General features: G+C 42.3%; 1 long non-coding RNA gene across 1 annotated transcript; it reads left to right on the forward strand.

Annotated features, from left to right (window-relative positions):
- The first annotated feature begins 9,344 nt into the window (after positions 1-9,344).
- On the forward strand, positions 9,345-11,575 carry LOC143766205 (uncharacterized). Its single transcript, XR_013213546.1, has 3 exons — positions 9,345-9,503; positions 10,296-10,760; positions 11,031-11,575. It is a non-coding gene; the product is annotated as an uncharacterized LOC143766205 (long non-coding RNA).
- Positions 11,576-19,645: the final 8,070 nt, after the last annotated feature.

Genomic DNA, 19,645 nt, shown 5'->3' on the forward strand with positions numbered 1-19,645 from the left:
GGGGACCTATGCTGCCTACTGGGGACATTTACCTGCCTATAGGGGACCTGTGCTGCCTACTGGGGACCAATGCTGCCTATTGGGGACATTTACCTGCCCATTGGGACATTTACCTGCCTATTGGGGACCAATGCTGCCTATTGGGGACTTATGCTGCCTATTGTTGACATTTACCTACGTATTGGGGACATTTACCTGCCTTTTGGGGACTCTCACACCACACCAGTCTGAGCCTGAGATAAAAGCAGAGTTCCACCAATATGGGCACTGGTGAGGCTGAAAGGATATCGACTGGCAAGGCTGCATTGATTGGCACTGATCAGACTGCATTGATGGGCAGTGCAGTCTGTATGTCTGTGTGGGCAATTTTATTGCTGGTATATTGTTTCTGTAGCGCTGTATATATATATATTGGTAGTTTATTAATAGCAATTTGGAATCCATCGGAAACAATGATATCAAGAAAGAGAACAATTGCTTCACTTGTTACGACTAGCAGTGACAAATATGGAACCGGACATTGACCATCTCATTAGCCAAAAGCAGGCCCATGTTTCCCATTGAAATACCGGTAAGTTTGTGGTTTTAACTTTACTTGTTCTTTATTTTAAATATTGTATGCGTTCCTGTTTGTTTTTTTACTTCAAAATAAGATATGTGCAGTGTGCATAGGAATTTGTTCATAGTTTTTTAAAAAAAAACTATATTCTGGCCCTCCAATGGTCTGAGGGACCGTGAACTGGCCCCCAGTTTAAAAAGTTTGAGGACCCCTGGTGTAGATCAAAATATTGTGATCATTAAAGCATAACCTTTAATCAAGATATTCAGCAAAATAAAAGTACACACAATAAAATGCCTCATTAAGATCAGGTAAAAAATGAAAATTAATCAATCCAAGGTCAGCTGACGCTTATGCAACCATCAGTCACTAAAATGGGAAATAGACAAAATTAACCCTGCTGTGGAACCATGGGGTCATATAGACCCCAGCGCTCAATAAATTGAAATATTTCTAAAACTGGTCAATCTCAGACATTGACCTTCTATGTATTGCCAAGTAACATATTTCTGCTTATGTTGATGATATTTTGAATTTATTTTTCAATTTTGTTTCAAAGTTATTTTCAATTTTCTGGGTTTGGGACTCTCCTGACAACCATAGTACCTTTATTGTCTGACAGTTTTTTTTAGATTTCCTGTTTATTCACAGGTTTTGTAATATAATTGTAAATAAACAATGACTAGTCACTTCCAAGTGACACCAGTAGTGTTACAGGACAGCGCAAACGGTACTATGTTTGTCCTCGATTGAAGGACAAAAAGACGAGATTTCTTTGCAATGACTGCAAGAAAGTTCATTTGTGAAAAACATGGCACTGTGACATGCAGTGAATGCAAGGGCTAAATTTATTGCCAGATAATTAGTTGCCATTATGTTTTTACTAAAATCCACACAGTTGCAGTTATTGTGCGGGTTTTTTTAAAATTTGAATTAGTTTTAGTTCAGTTTGTGTTTGATGAAGACCAATAAATCACTTCAAAGTTAAGTTTGATTTCATAACTGTGCTCTGAATTGATGACAGAATAAAACTTGACTATTCTGAACAGCAGCATGTTAATTTTAATGAAATATGACGATTTTGAGCCTGGGGTCATATAGCCCCCATGGTACCAAAGCAGTGATTTTTTTTCATGGTTCCACAGCAGGGTTAAAACCATCTTGCCCAATTGTCAGTGTTCAAGGGATAATGTCCTAGTGCAGACATCCATCTTGCAAAGATCAGTCCCTTGAGCGGAACTTGGTAATTACCCTATTGTGCCCTGTTGAAACTACAATAGCCCTTTGCACCCCAAAACAACAAGGGCAGTCCACAGCTTGCCCTATGCAAAAAAACAACCCCTGGCTGTTAGACAGCCAATAAAAATGCAGGGATTGCCTGCCATACACGGTAATGCCAAAGTCATGTTGGCTGCTGGCATTACTGTGACTTTCCAGCCACATCGCATCGTTTGGTCTTATAGAAAACCCGATGACGCGATCCTTGGAAGCAATTTAGGGACAGTTGATTTGGGAGGTAGAGCTTAGATTAGAGCAGGCATATAGGCAGTGTTTAATTGCTATTGCAGTACCTGTATACCGCTACTGTCCTTTTAGGGGCTACATACTCTCCTTTCGCTAGATAAGCAGCTGTTACTTGCACGCAGTGTAGGGATAGCTGGTGGAGGAGGGATAGAGGCATATAGGCCAGGATTATTGCCTTACGGTCCTTCTATAGGTATACTGCTGCTGCAACCTAAAACACAAGTCCTTTTCACAGCTACATATTTTAATTTCCCTATTAATAACAAAGTTTGTAGGCATATATTATATACCTAATTTAAAATGCGCAAGGCATGTGGTAAGGGTGGGGAAAGTGGACCTGCTCCTGATGGTGCACACCGAGGCCATGAGCCAGATGAAACTGCCTGCTGCGGGAGCACAACAAACACGCTCATCCACAAGACCTACCTTCCTGTCCACCATCCTGTCGCACTTTGGAGGGGAGCGTGGGACACCACTCTTGAAGCCAGAACAGTGCAAACAGTTGGTCGGTCGGATGGCAGATAATGCTTCCAGTATGTTTCCCAGTCTGTCTTCCACAATGTCCAGTCTCACGTGCAAAGAGTCTGGACCACATAATCCTCACCCTGATCCTCCTTGCCCTATGCAAAAATCGCTTGCCCTACTTCAGGATCATCAGGAAACTGCAATGCAAGACATTACATTTGGACCCTGAAATAGATCCTGACTTTACAGGCAAGGAAACTTCCGATAGTGAAAGTAGAAGTAAAAATCAATGTGGTACTAACATAAGTAGGATTCAATATAGGGGTAAGGATAGGTATCAATGTACTCAAGGATCACATTATTTATAACCTTCATAATCACTAAGCAATTGACTGGGCCCTGTAAGGAAACAGAATCTCACATAAATCTACAGGTTATTAATTTATCATCTTGTAATTTGCCTGAAACCAAAATGCTGATTCTGAGGAAGGGCCTATTCTTCATTCCAACTTCAGATTTTGACCTTTTTGAATCCATAAAATCCATAAAAGATTTGAACCTATTTGCCCACAAACTGAAGTGTAAGAAACATTTTTCTAAACATCATAAACAATTATGTAATGAGCTAAGTATTCCCACCAGTATGTTGGCTGATGTAAGATTATTGGACAATCTAGGTTAATCTGACCCCAACCTTAAAGGTGTAGACCCATTCACTGGGCTAAAATAGAAAAACACTAAAATGCCACCACCACAAAATGATTTGTCGGCAGCAGAGGTGTTTGTTAAAGTTGTTTCCAGAGACTTGAAGTCACTGAAGAACGCACATACCTACTCGCAGCAAAGAGGAGGTACAAATGATTAGGGGTCTGGAGCAGGATCGTCTCACTGTGATCAAACCATCTAAGAACAAGTATGATATTTTGTTACCCCAGAAACCAGTCATGATCCTCTTTTATAGTCTCCTTAAAGTTTACAGGAGCATAGAACCATTAAAGGAGAGATCAATAGTTTTGAGAGCTAACAGCCTCTGTCAGAACCTGGATCAATATCTGGACCAGATCCTAAGACCCTTTGTCTTGGCCCTGCAGTTTTATACAGGGGACACTATTGATCTTCTGCTTAAATTGGAGAATATTTCAGTAGACTCAGGGGGCCTCTTTGTTAGCATTGATGTAGAGGCTCTCTATTATCCAATACACTACAATATGGGAGTGGAGGAAGTGAAGTATTTCTTGTTTATGAAAGGCTGCCACTATAAAGGTACATAACAAATTTCTTGTCAAAGCATTGGAATTCTGTGTTACATAAAAAATAATATTTTTGACATGTGTACTACCACCTGCTCAGGAGCACTGCTATGGCGATTCCTTGTGCCCCCACTTATGCCAACTTGCTCCTGGGCTGGAGGAAACCATGATATTTGCCAATGGAGAACTGGGTATTGAGAAGACTGAAATATTAAAACGTTATCGACTATGTATTTTTAATATGGCAGGGTACAGCAGACTTAACCTTACCTCATAAGCTTGTGTTTTACCTATGAGTACAGTTGTACAAGTCTGCCTATTCTAGATGTCTTGATTAGAAAAACTGAGGGGGGCTTATTGGTAACCTGTACCCACAGGAAACCTAACATCCACCAATTCCCTCCTAAGGTGGGGGAGAAATCACTCCAAACAATGTGCTGATCTACGCTATCCCTTTGCAATTGCCAACCAATGATGTCTCAGATATGCTTGATGAGAGAGAAGTCCAGAGACGCTGCAGGACATGGGAGCATGTTTAGGCCACACAGGCAGCGCACAAGCAATATGTAGCCTGGTGTTGTGTATGATGAAAAATGGCTCCTGTGATTCTTCAGAGTACTGGCCATATCACTACTTCCACAATCAAATCAATGTATCGATGAGTTATTATTGTATCTGGAATGAAGATAAGAGGGATCTGGATACATTACATTACACCACCCCACACTATAATCCCGAGAGTTTCACCAGTGTGAAGTTACATTGATAAGGCTTCTTCATGGCATGGCACGCCTAGTCTACAGGCCAATCTATGGCTATCATTGCATTCAAGAGAAAAACTGGACTCATCACTCAAGAGGACAGACCTCCATTCTAGCCTCTATTGCCATCTTGTTCTACACCTTGATAGCCAGTGGTTTAGTTGCTTATAGTACTGAGGGAGCGTGGTCATCACTGCTCGATACTCGAATGAGCATCAGGGTGCTCGGGTGCACTCGTTACACAATCGAGTATCAGGGGTGCTCGTGTGCCATGCTCGAGTCCCTGTGCGCATGTTGCGCAGCTGTTAAAAATGAAGGGATTGCCTGCCATACATGGTAATACCATAGCCATTTTGGCAACTGGCATTACCGTGATTAGCAGGCCGCATTGCGCCATCTGGTCTTATATAAGACCCGGTGACCAGATTCTTGGCCCACTCTTCTCTGGAAGCAGTTCAGGGAGAGTAGCTTTACGAGGGAGAGCTTAGATTAGAGTAGACAGTGTATAATTACTATTGCAGTACTTGTATACTGCTACTGCAGCATTAACCCCTTTCCGACATCGGGCGTAATAGTACGCCGATGTTGGACTCCCTGCCTTTGATGTGGGCTCCAGCAGTGAGCCCACATCTTTCCTGGTACCGGTGGATCCACCCTCGGCTATTAACCACTTAAATGCCACTGTCAAATGCTGACAGTGGCATTTAACATGCACTTAAGGCATTCGTGCTGGAAATCCGCCCACCAGTGACCCCGTCAAGTGATCGCGGGTCACCGGTGGGTTTGCATGACAACCAGAGGTCTCCTGGAGACCTTTATGGTTGTCAGTGCCGGATTGCTATGAGTGCTGCCTGGTGGTCGGCGCTCATAGCAAGTCAGCAATTCTGCTACATACAGGTGGATCTGATCATCGCCTGTATGTAGCAGAGCCGATCAGGTTATGGCAGCTTCCAGTCTCCCATGGAGAAAATTGAAACATGCCAAAAGTAAAAAAAATGTTGTTATTAAAAAAATTAAAAAATATAAAATTTCAAATCACCCCCTTTCGCCCCATTCAAAATAAAACAATTAAAAAAAATCAAACATACACATATTTGATATGGCCGCATTCAGAATCGCCCGATCTATCAATAAAAAAAAAGAATTAACCTGATCGCTAAAAGGCTTACTGAAAAAAAAAGTAAAATTGTCAAAATTATGTTTTTTTGGTTGCCGTGACATTGCATTAAAATGCAATAATGGGCGATCAAAAGAATGTATCTGCACCAAAATGGTATCATTAAAGACATCAGCTCGGCATACAAAAAAATAAGCCCTCACCCAACCCGAGATCAAGAAAAATGGAGATGTTACGGGTATCGGAAAATGGAGAATTTATTTTAACCCCTTAGTGACAGAGCCAATTTGGTACTTGATGACCAAGCCAATTTTTTATCAATTTATGAGGTTATAGCTCTAGAACACTTCAACATATCCCACAGATTCTGAGATTGTTTTCTCGTGACATATTGTACTTTGTTAGTAGTAAAATTTCTTAGATATAACGAGTTTATTTTTGAAAAAAATGGAAATTTGGCAAAACTTTTGAAAATGTTGAAATTTTCAAACATTTACTTTTCGAACCCTTAAATCAGAGAGATATGTCACACAAAATAGTTAATAAATAACATTTCACACATGTCAACTTTACATCAGCACAATTTTGGAAACATATTTTTTTTGTTAGGACGATATAAGGGTTAAAAGTTGACTAGCGATTTCTAATTTTTCCAACAAAATTTACAAAACCATTTTTTTAGGGACCACCTCATGCTTGAAGTGAGTTTGGGGGGTCAATAGTATAACAGAATATACCCAAAAGCGACAGAATTCTAAAAACTGCACCCCTCAAGGTGCGCAAAACAACATTTAAGAAGTTTATTAACCCTTCTGGTGCTTCACAAGAATGAACTCAATGTGGAAGGAAAAAATGAACATTTTACTTTGTTTTCACCAAAAATTTACTTTGGAACCATTTTTTACTTTACAAGGGTATCAGGAGAAAATGGACCACAACATTTGTTGTGCAATTTCTCCTGAGTATGCCGATACCCCATATGTGGGGGAAAGCCACTGTTTGGTTGCATGGCAGGGCTCAGAAGGAAGGGAGCAAGGTTTGACTTTTTGAACAGAAAATTGGAATGATGGCGCTATGTCGCATTTGGAGACTCCCTGATGTTCCTAAACAGTGGAACCCCCCCAATTCTAACTCCAACCCTTACCTCAACACACTCCTAACCCTAATCATAACTCTAACCACAACCCTAACCCTAATCCCAACCCTAACTACAAACCTAACCCTAACACACTCCTAACCCTAATCCCATCCCTAACTGTAATCCCAACCATAACCACAACCCTAACCCTAGTCCAACACTAACTTTAGCCCAACCCTAACTTTAGTCCAATTCTAACCCTAATGGAAAAATGGAAATACATTTTTTTATTTTATTTTTACCTAACTAAGGGGGTGATAAAGGAGAGCCCGATTTACTATTTTCTTTATTTTGATCACTTTGAAGGGTCTATCACAGTGATCAAAATTAATCAATAGGAAAAATGTCCTATTGTTGCCGGGTGCCGGCCAGCAGATCTGGATTTTCTGCCTGGAACAAGACGCCGGTGGCCTGGGGGACTTCACAGGGGGTTGCAGGGACTCCGGAGTTTTTTTTAAACAAAGTTTGGAATTTTTTTCACCACTTAGATAAAAAAGAACCTAGACCTGTTTGGTGTCTATGAACTCGTACAGACCTGGACAATCATGACAGGTCAGTTTTAGCATTTAGTGGACCTAGTAAAAAGAGCAAAACAAAAAACAACTGTGGGATTGCATTTTTTTTCAATTTCACTGCACTTGGAATTTTTTTCCCATTTTCGAGTACACGACATGGTAAAACCAATCATGTAGTTCAAAAGTACAACTCGTCACGCAAAAAACAAGCCATCACATGGGCATATTGACAGAAAAATAAAAAAAGTTATGGCTCTGGGAAGAAGGGGAGCGAAAACGAAAACACAAAAACGAAAATACCTCCGGGGTTAACACAAAAGTTTTTTCAGGGCTACACGCTGTCCTTTCTGTAGTAAAACCACTATTACCTGCATGGAGAGTCCCAGGAGACAAGTGATCACACACTTGAACAGTCTGAGGAGCTCTTTATATTTCCATTTATTGATTCTGGCCTCTCACCCTTCATGTTTCAAGAGGGACATGAGGAGATCGAGTTTAGCAATGTCCCAATGTTTGAGCAGACACAATCAGAAGAATACGACTGTGGGAAATGGCAATTAGTCAGAGATGCATCCAGGCGTCTTCCACATGCTATTCCTATTCCATTTGAGCTCTGTTTTCATCCATTTCAGTGATTTTCCTGCCTCCCTAGCCCTCGTGTCTCCTGGAAAAATGCTTGAGATTCCCATTGACTTTCATTATACTCAAGTCAGGCCTGTCCGAGAGTCGGACCTGCTTGATTCGAGTACCAAGCACTTGAGAATTTTAGTGCTAGATCATCACTGGTTGTGTGATTTACCTTACACTTTATCAGTGCAACAATTTAATAGATCTGCCTCTTACAGACATGGGGATACAAAATGTTTACTTTTTACATTTATTTTTGTTTTACAAAGAGTGGGTGATTTTGAATGTTTCTTACACTCTTAAAAACCTTTTTTAAGCTACGCTTTGTTTATTTTTTCATTTTAAAGGAAAGGTGCCGCATTTTATTTTTTGTATTAAAAATAATTGTTTATATAAACAATTATTTTTCATACAAACTTCCTTTTTTTAACTTTAACATTTTTTTTATTATTAATTTTTTTTTAAGCCACTGGGTGCCGCCATTTTGCTTTGCAGGAGTGTAAGGGTAGGTTTCCACGTTCAGGAAACGCTGCGTTTTTGACGCTGCGTTTTTCCGCAGCGTCAAAAACGCAGCGTCCAGATGTTACAGCACAGTGGATGGGATTTCATGAAATCCAGACTCCACTATGCGTTAAAAAACGCATGCGTTTTTGCCGCGAAAACGCATGCGTGGTGCGTTTTTTCGAAACGCAGCATGTTGCTACTATGAGCAAAACACGCAGGTACACCGCAGGTGACCTGCCCGTGACCTCAGGTGCAGTTTTGGTCAGGATTTTACCTGCATAAAATCCTGACCAAAGCCTGAAGCAAAACTGAACGTGGAAACATACCCTTAGTGAAGCTGCACGTCACTTAAAGTACCGTCACACTAAGCAACGTCGCAGCGATATAGCCAGCGATGCGACCGAAACGAGATTGCTGCAGCGTCGCTGTTTAGGTCGCTGTAGAGACGTCAAACACACCAACGCCAGAGCGATGCAGGAGCGATCCAGTGACGTAGCGGCAACCAATTTATCGCTGTCGCTGGTTGCTCGCTCCATGTCAAACAGCCAGAGTGTATTGACTTGACACACCCAAAGGGGCGTTGTAGTGTAGCCAGATAGGCTGAGACCCCCAGGATGTGACGCGTCGGCGTCCTGTAATATAAACTGCGACTCTGCAGCGATGCAGAACTTATATATTTGCAAGCGTTATCATCCCGTTGCGCCTTTCAGCGTTCACAGTAACACGACTACGCCACCTGAGCCGTCCTGCACAGCAGAGGCAGGAGATCAGCGCCATCTTCCTGGAGCTCACACTGCAGCTGTGAGCTCCAGCTCCCAGGATAATCGCAGGAGCCCTGCAGCTATAGGAGGAGGAGGAGGAGACCAAGGACGGGAGGGAGAAAGGACTCAGCAGGGAGCCGTAAGTATCAGTGGGGAGGGGGAGAGGGAATCTAATCCTATCCCTTGTGGTGCTGACTCTGAGCAGTGTATCTCCTCCCATGTGTGTTACTGTCTGCTGAGCTGTGTATCTAATCCTCTCCTGTGTGATACTGACTGAGCTGTGTATCTAATCCTCTCCTGTGTGATACTGACTGAGCTGTGTATCTAATCCTCTCCTGTGTGATACTGACTGAGCTGTGTATCTAATCCTCTCCTGTGTGATACTGACTGAGCTGTGTATCTAATCCTCTCCTGTGTGATACTGTCTGAGCTGTGTATCTAATCCTCTCCTGTGTGATACTGTCTGAGCTGTGTATCTAATCCTCTCCAGTGTGATAGTCTGCTGAGCCATGTATCTAATCCTATCCTGTGTGATACTGACTGCTGAGCCATGTATCTAATCCTTTCCTGTGTGATACTGTGCTGAGCTGTGTACCTAATCCTCTCCTGTGTGATACTGTCTGCTGAGCCGTGTATCTAATCCTCTCCTGTGTGATACTGTCTGCTGAGCCGTGTATCTAATCCTCTCCTGTGTGATACTGCCTGCTGTGCCATGTATCTAATCCTTTCCTGTGTGATACTGTGCTGAGCTGTGTACCTAATCCTCTCCTGTGTGATACTGTCTGCTGAGCCATGCATCTAATCCTATCCTGTGTGATACTGTCTGCTGAGACGTGTATCTAATCCTCTCCTGTGTGATACTGTCTGAGCTGTGTATCTAATCCTCTCCTGTGTGATAGTCTGCTGAGCCATGTATCTAATCCTATCCTGTGTGATACTGACTGCTGAGCCATGTATCTAATCCTTTCCTGTGTGATACTGTCTGCTGAGCCATGCATCTAATCCTATCCTGTGTGATACTGTGCTGAGCCGTGTATCTAATCCTCTACTGTGGGATACTGTGTGCTGAGCCAGGTATCTAATCCTATCCTGTGTGATACTGACTGAGCTGTGTATCTAATCCTCTCCTGTGTGATGCCGTCTGCTGAGCCATGTATCTAATCCTATCCTATGTGATACTGTGCTGAGCCTTGTATCTAATCCTATCCTGCATGATACTGTCTGAGCTGTGTATCTAATCCTCTCCTGTGTGATAGTCTGCTGAGCCATGTATCTAATCCTATCCTATGTGATACTGTGCTGAGCCTTGTATCTAATCCTATCCTGTATGATACTGACTGAGCTGTGTATCTAATCCTCTCCTATGCAGTCCTCTCCCCCGTTATGTGTGATCTATATGGCGGCGTTCTGTGAGAAGTATATGGCGGTACTATGTGATGTATATGGTGGTATTATGTGTGATCTATATGGCGATATGTGAGAACACTGGTGGTATTATGTGAGATCTATATGGCGGTATTATGTGTGCTCTATATGGCGGTATTATGTGAGATCTATATGGCGGTATGCTCTATATGGCGGTATGCTCTATATGGCGGTATTATGTGTGCTCTATATGGCGGTATTATGTGTGCTCTATATGGCGGTATTATGTGTGCTCTATATGGCAGTATTATGTGTGCTCTATATGGCAGTATTATGTGAGATCTATATGGCAGTATTATGTGAGAAGTATATGGCGGTACTATGTGATGTATATGGCGGTATTGTTTGATATATATGGCGGTATTATGTGTGATCTATATGGAGATATGTGAGAACACTGGTGGTATTATGTGAGATCTATATGACGGTATTGTGTGAAGTATATTGTGGTATTGTGTGCTCTGTATTATGTGTGCTCTATATGGCGGTATTATGTGTGCTCTATATGGCGGTATTATGTGTGATCTATATGGCGGTATTATGTGAGATCTATATGGCGGTATGCTCTATATGGCGGTATTATGTGTGCTCTATATGGCGGTATTATGTGTGCTCTATATGGCGGTATTATGTGAGAACACTCTGGCGTCGTTATTTGCGATGGTATTATGTGAGAACTATAGGACAGTATTATGTGTGCTCTATACGGCGGTATTATGAGTGATCTATATGGCGGTATTATGTGAGAACACTATGGAAGTATTATCTGCAGAAAGGGGACCAAATCTAGGGTGGTTCCGGTTGAGCAGCTGCACGCGGGTCTGGGGTAATAGAGGGGGCAGCATGACCTCCAGTTAGGTGCCTTCAGGGGAGGGCTGGTGAGGCAGCTGAAGAGAGGGGTCTCATTTTTATCGTTACTATATGGCTACATTTCCTTCCCAGCATCACCCCGGACTGCGCCTGTCACCTCGCTTTCACACATCGTCAGGACAGGATCTGAGGAGGGGAATGGGGTCTTTGCATGCAAAGCCTGGATCAGAACAGGCCAGCAATCAGCAGAAATGTTTCCTGGATTTCTGAGGAGACGGTCCATCCATGTGTATAAAAGACAGCGCTCTATGTACAATCCCTGGCTGCTCTGCGCACCAAACAGGGTGCCCCCCATAGACCAGCACACTGCTATCCTGAAATACTCTGTGCTGCTGTCACCCTGCTCCCTCCACCATATATCTCCCAGAATCCTTGCTGCCTGCCATCTTCGGTGACTGTCTACTTGTCAGTATAACTTTGCAGTCACCAACAAAATGGCTGCACACTGTGTTCCTGAATCCTCTCATCCCCTAGCAAACACCAGAAGGGAAGGAGAGGAGACATCACACAGGTCAGCAGACTCTGCCCATAATTACTGCAGTGCAGTAATGTGAGCTAGTTGTACACTAGGTTTTTGTCAAATTTCATTAGCTGCTCCCCCTAGTGTTTAAAAGTGGAAATGCCAAACCTTTTAAAATTATTTTTCATATTTTACTAAATTAAAAACAAATGATAATATTTTTTAAGAAAATGTAAACATTAATTCTTTACATTTTTTCAATCGCTGGAAAAAAAATTTTTTTGATGGCACCTTCCCTTTAAAGGGAACCTGTCTCCCCCAAAATCGAAGGTGAGTTAAGCCCATCGGCATCTGGGGCTTATCTACAGCATTCTCTAATTAATACAGTTAATTAGCAGATCAAATAGTTCATCTGGGATAATATAGGGGCTATATAGATCTTTATTAACATTAGTGCTAAGCAAACACCCAACTCATAGTAAAGAAAGATGGGAGGCAGAGATCGGCCCAATAGAAGAAGGTCAATGGATAGATATATTGGAAAGGGTACCTCAACTCTCTCTTAGTGAAATGCATAGACTTTCTCAACTTTATCTAATACATATAGAACACCGGAGTTTATGTGTAAGATTGGGGCCAGAGCAGACGCATGCTGTCCTAGGTGTGGGGTGGAGTTGGCTACTCTACTTCATATGATGTGGTCATGTCCTAAACTGGAGGGATACTGGAGGAAAGTACTAGGATTAATTAGACGAGTGTTTAAGGTGGTATTGGAAACTACGCCATTAGTTTATGTGCTGGGGTATGTGGAAGATCTACAGACAACTGAGCCGGGAAAAATAGCTATAGCACGAAAGCTGTATTTAGCGAGGCAACTAATAGCACAACACTGGTTAGATACTGAAAGCACAACAAAAAAGGAATATATCAACAAAATAAACTGATTTATAAGTTTGGAAAAAGGTGTGTACAAAAAAGAGGCAATATTAATAAATGTGAACAGCTTTGGGCTGCCTGGATGCATGAACCAGGGCTCCCATCAAGGGAATTAGCGAGATATAGATTGGGCTTGACTTAAGGAGGATTCCGAGAGATATGGATCCCATGAGCAATAATAATGAATGCACGACTAGAAGCTCCGAAAGGAGATGTTTTCTTTCTAGGCATTACAGTGTTGATGACTATGTTTTGTCCTTTTGAGTAAAACAAACCACAAAATACAGAAAAGTATAAAATATGGCATGCTAGATTCCTCCTAAAAAAAAAAAAAAAAGATAGGTGCAGAATACAGAACAGAAACAGCAAAGAGATAAACCCTAACTGGATTTTCACTGGCTGACTTTAAACTACAGCAGAATGGCTGGACACACAAAAGAGATTATCACCAGCAGGAAATGCCAGCAGGGGGACAGAATATAAAGCCTCACCCGAAAGTTGATAGGACAGACAAATGAAAACACCTGCGTTAATCTAAACAGACTGCAGCCAGAACAAGGGTATGTGCACACGTTGCGGATTCCATTGCGGATTATTCTGCGTGGATTCTGCATAATCCGCAGGTAAAATGACCTGCGTTTTACCTGCAGATTCCCTGCGGAATTTCCTCGGTTTTTGTGCGGATTTCGCCTGCGTTTTTATACCTGCAGATTCCTATAATGGAATAGGTGTAAAACGCTGCAGATTCCGCACAAAGAATTGACATGCTGCGGAAAATAAAGAGCTGCGTTTCTGCACAGAATTTTCCGCAGCATGTGCACTGCGGATTTGGTTTTCCATAGGTTTACATGATACTGTACAACGCATGGAAAACTGCAGGGCCAAATCCGCAACGTGTGCACATACCCTAGCAGAACCTAAACACCAGGAGAAAAAAAGTGTGTCTGCTGTGGTTCGGCGGACAGAGAAGTCGACCATAAAACACAGGCTCCAGGGTTTGAACTCAGGACCATGACAACTTTGTTGGTTTAATAAGCCCTCATGAGAAGGAGAGTATAAATTAAAAAATGGATTTCATGCACGTCTGTTAGCATCTTACATATATTCTTCTCTTTTTGGTATTGTATAGCATTTCTTTGTTGTTAAGATCTATGGTCTATTGATGGATTAAGCGATTATTCCTGTACCATGCAGTCACCCGTATGCTATGAATAATTGCTGTGAACAATCAAGAAATGCATCAGTGGGGATTTGGCCCCTGTATAGTAGGATTGTTTTTAACCAGGAAATAAAAGTAATGTTTCAAACTTTCTATGTGGTGCTGGATGATCGCTGTACAAATGCCGATTTGAAATATTCTCTGAATCCATATCTTGAGGTAATAGAGGTCAATCATATAAGGGTTTTACTTACCTCTTCTGAGCTGCCACCACACCAAGTCCACGGCGAGCTGGTGCATAGCACTTGCCCTATATACATTGTTGCCAGGTCCATGGCCCTCAAGGGTTTATATCTCATGAGATATTATTAATAATCCTCTTCCACTGATGGTTAGGTGCCCCCCCAAATCTCCAAGCTTCTTCCCGATGACCTGTTGACAGATCTACGAAACACTGTACGAAGCAGAGACTTAGGGTATGTGTCCACTTTCAGGAAACGCTGCGTGTTTGACGCTGTGCAGAGCCGCGGCGTCAAACACGCAGCGTCCAGATGTTACAGCATAGTGGAGGGGATTTTATGAAATCCCATCTCCACTATGCGTGGTAACATGCATCCGGCGGCCCTGCGATTCCGGACATGCGGCGCGTCTTTTAACCCCTTCACCCCAAAGCCTGTTTTCACCTAAGTGACACGGCCAATTTTTACAATTCTGACCACTGTCACTTTATGAGGTCATAACTCTGAAACGCTTCAACGGATCCTGGTGATTCTGAGATTGTTTTCTCGTGACATATTGTACTTTATGATAGTGGTAAAACGTCTTCGATATGACTTGCATTTATTTGTGAAAAAAACAGAAATTTGTCGAAAATTATGAAAATTTAGCAATTTTCAAATTTTTCGTTTTTATGCCCTTAAATTAGAGAGTTATATCACATAATATAGTTCATAAACAACATTTCCCACATGTCTGCTTTACATCAGCACAATTTTGGAAACATAATTTTTTTTTGTTAGGGAGTTATAAGGGTTAAAAGTTGACCAGCGATTTCTCATTTTTGCAACAAAATTTGCAAAACCATTTTTTTTACGGACCACCTCACACTTGAAGTGACTTTGAGGGGTCTACATGACAGAAAATGTCCAAAAGTGACACCATTCTAAAAACTGCACCCCTCAAGGTACTCTAAACCACATTCAAAAAGTTTATTAACCCTTCAGGTGCTTCACAGGAATTTTTGGAATGTTTAAAAAAAATTGAACATTTAACTTTTTTTTCACAAAATTTTTACTTCAGATCCAATTTGTTTTATTTTACCAAGGGTAACAGGAGAAATTGGACCAAAAAAGTTGTTGTACAATTTGTCCTGAGTACGCTGATACCCCACATGTTGGGGTAAACCATTGATTGGGCACATGGCAGAGCTCGGAAGGGAAGGAGCGCCATTTGACTTTTCAATGCAAAATTGGCTGGAATTGAGATCGGAACCCATGTCGTGTTTGGAGAGCCCCTGACGTGCCTAAACAGTGGAAACCCCCACAAGTGACACCATTTTGGAAAGTAGACCCTCTAAGGAACTAATCTAGATGTGTGGTGAGCACTTTGAACCTCCAAGTGCTTCACAGAAGTTTATAATGTGGAGCCGTAAAAAAAAATTAATATTAATTTTCACAAAAAATGATCTTTTTGCCCCAAATTTTTTATTTTCCCAAGGGTAGCAGGATAAATTGGACCCCAAAAGTTGTTGTGCAATTTGTCCTGAGTACGCTGATACTTCATATATGGGGATAAACCACTGTTTGGGCGCATGGCAGAGCTCGGAAGGGAAGGAGCGCCATTTGACTTTTCAATGCAAAATTGGCTGGAATTGAGATCGGAACCCATGTCGTGTTTGGAGAGCCCCTGACGTGCCTAAACAGTGGAAACCCCCACAAGTGACACCATTTTGGAAAGAAGACCCCCTAAGGAACTTATTTAGATGTGTGGTGAGCACTTTTAACCCCCAGTTGTTTCACTAAAGTTTAGAATGTAGCGCTGTGAAAATCAAAAAATCATTTTTTCTTTCCACAAAATGATGTTTTAGCCTGCAATTTTTTTTCCCCCAAGGGTAACAGGAGAAATTGGACCACAAAAGTTATTGTCCAATTTGTCCTGAGTACGCTGATACCCCATACATTGGGGGGAACCACTGTTTGGGCGCACGGCAGAGCTCGGAAGGGAAGGAGCGCCGTTTGAAATGCAGACTTAGATGGATTGGTCTGCACGTGTCATGTTGCATTTGCAGAGCCCCTGATGTACCTAAACAGTAGAAACCCCCCACAAGTGACCCCATATTGGAAACTAGACCCCCCACGGAACTTATCTAGATGTGTTGTGAGAACTTTGAACCAACAAGTGTTTCACTACAGTTTATCACGCAGAGCCATGAAAATAAAAAATATTTTTTTTTCAACGAAAATTATATTTTAGCCCCCACATTTTTATTTTCCCAAGGGTAACAGGAGAAATTGGACAACAAAAGTTGTTGTCCAATTTGTCCTGAGTACGCTGATACTTCATACATGGGGATAAACCACTGTTTGGGCGCACGGCAGAGCTCGGAAGGGAAGGAGCGCCGTTTGAAATGCAGACTTAGATGGATTGGTCTGCAGGTGTCATGTTGCATTTGCAGAGCCCCTGATGTACCTAAACAGTAGAAACCCCCCACAAGTGACCCCATATTGGAAACTAGACCCCTCACGGAACTTATCTAGATGTGTTGTGAGAACTTTGAACCCCCAAGTGCTTCACTACAGTTTATAACGCAGAGCCGCGAAAATAAAAAATATATTTTTTTCCACGAAAATTATATTTTAGCCCCCATGTTTTTATTTTCCCAAGGGTAAGGCTGGTTTCACACTTGCGTTTTTATCTGCATGCGTTTTTAAAAAAAACGCATGTGTGAAAAAAACGCATGTAATCGCGGTAAAACGCATGCGTTTTTTGTAGACGCATGCGTTTTTATAGAACAACACAAGAAAACAAGAAAAAAACAAAAAACCCTAACCCTACCCCTACCCCTAACCTGAAATACGTGGCACTGAAATACGTGGCACTGAAATACGTTTATATACGTATATAAGTGCCACGATATTTCAGTGGCCACGTATATAAGTGCCACGTATATAAGTGCCACGTATATAAGTGCCACGTATATAAGTGCCACGTATTTCATGTACATGCCAAGATATTTAAGTGCCACATATTTAAGTGCCACGTATTTAAGTGCCACGTATTTAAGTGCCACGTATTTAAGTGCCACGTATTTCACGTAAATGCCACGATATTTCAGTGCCACGTATTTCACCGAAATATCGTGGCACTTAAATACGTGGCACTGAAATATTGTGGCACTGAAATATCGTGGCACTGAAAGACGTGGCACTGAAAGACGTGGCACTGAAATACGTGGCACTGAAATACGTGGCACTATGACTGTCAGAAAATGTTCATTAAACGGTTAGGGATGAGTTTAGGGTTAGGGTTTGGATCCCTTTATCACCTTGATGGTGGTGGGTGACTTTTCAGTGTGTGTTCTGGTTTTTTTCTATAAAAACGCATGCGTTTTTAACGCAAACAAACGCGTTGAGATCGGATGCCATGTCGCGTTTGGAGAGCCCCTGATGTGCCTAAACAGTGAAAACTCCCCAATTCTAACTGAAACCCTAACCCCAACCCTAACCCTAGTCCTAACCCTAGCGCTACTTTCACACTAGCGTTTTTTTGCATACGTCGCAATGCGTCGTTTTGGCGAAAAAACGCATCCTGCAAAGTCATCTGCAGGATGCATTTTTTCCCCATAGACTAACATTAGCGACGTATTGACACACGTCGCAAGCGTCGTGCGACGGTTGCGTCGTGTTGTGGCGGACCGCCGGCAGCAAAAAACGTTACATGTAACTTTTTTTGTGCTGACGGTCCACCATTTCCGACCGCGCATGCGCGGCTGGAACTCCGCCCCCACCTCCCCGCACCTCACAATGGGGCAGCGGATGCGTGGAAAAACAGCATCCGCTGCCCCCGTTGTGCGGCGCTTGCACAGTATGCGTCGGTATGTCGGGCCGACGCAGCGCGACGGCCCCGTACCGACGCTAGTGTGAAAGTAGCCTAACGGGAAAATGGAAATAAATATATTTTTTAAAATTTTATTATTTTTCCCTAACTAAGGGGGTGATGAAGGGGGATTTGATTTACTTTTATAGCGTTTTTTGGGCGGATTTTTATGATTGGCAGCCGTCACACACTAAAAGACGCTTTTTATTGCAAAAAATAGTTTTTGCATCACCACATTTTGAGAGCTATAAATTTTTCCATATTTTGGTCCACAGAGTCATGTGAGGTCTTGTTTTTTGCAGGACGAGTTGACGTTTTTATTGGTAACATTTTCGGGTACATGACATTTTTTGATCGCTTTTTATTCCGATTTTTGGGAGGCGGAATGAACAAAAACCAGCAATTCCTGAAATTCTTTTAGGGGGTGCGTTTATACCGTTCCGCGTTTGGTAAAAAGGATAAAGCAGTTTTATTCTTCGGGTCAGTACGATTACAGCGATACCTCATTTATGTAATTTTTTTATGTTTTGGCGCTTTTACACAATAAAAACTATTTTATATAAAAAAATAATTGTTTTTGCATCGCTTTATTCTGAGAGCTATAACTTTTTTATTTTTCTGCTGATGATGCTGTATGCCGGCTTTTTTTTTGCGGGACAAGATGACGTTTTCAGCGGTACCATGGTTATTTATATCCGTCTTTTTGATCGCGTGTTATTCCACTTTTTGTTTGGCGGTATGAGAATAAAGCGTTGTTTTTTGCCTCGTTTTTTTTTTTTTTTTTTTTTTACGGTGTTCACTGAAGGGGTTAACTAGTGATATAGTTTTATAGGTGGGGTCGTTACGGACGCGGCGATACTAAATATGTGTACTTTCATTGTGTGGTGTTTTTTTTATTTAGATAAAGAAATGTATTTATGGGAATATATTTTTTTTTCTTTATTTAGGATTTTTTTTTTTTTTTTTTTTACACATGTGGAAAAATTTTTTTTTTACTTTTTTACTTTGTCCCAGGGGGGGACATCACAGATCGTTGATCAGACAGTGTGCACAGCACTCTGTCTGATCACCGATGTGACAGGCACGTTCCACAGGCTTGCCGGCACCTGCTATGAGGATTCTCAGCAGACGCCGGCAAGCAGGGTCATCTTATGACCCGGAAGGAGTCCCGCGGCCATCTTGGATCCGGGGACTCCTTCCAGGTCACCGGAGCAGCGCGATCTCATCGCGCTGCTCCGGTGGGAGAGCGCAGGGAGCCCCCGTCCCTGCGCGATCCCCCTCTATGCCGCTGTCACTATTGACAGCGGCATCAGAGGGGTTAAATGCCCGCGATCGGCGACAGCGCCGATCGTGGGCATTGCTGCGGGGTGTCAGCTGTCATATACAGCTGACACCCGCACCCGATCACCGCGGCGCTCAGCGCGAGACCGCGGTGATCGATGCGCCGTACTAGTACTGCAGCTGGCACTAATGCAGTGC

This window comes from Ranitomeya variabilis, chromosome 4, assembly GCF_051348905.1.
Source record: "Ranitomeya variabilis isolate aRanVar5 chromosome 4, aRanVar5.hap1, whole genome shotgun sequence".
NCBI lineage: Eukaryota > Metazoa > Chordata > Amphibia > Anura > Dendrobatidae > Ranitomeya > Ranitomeya variabilis.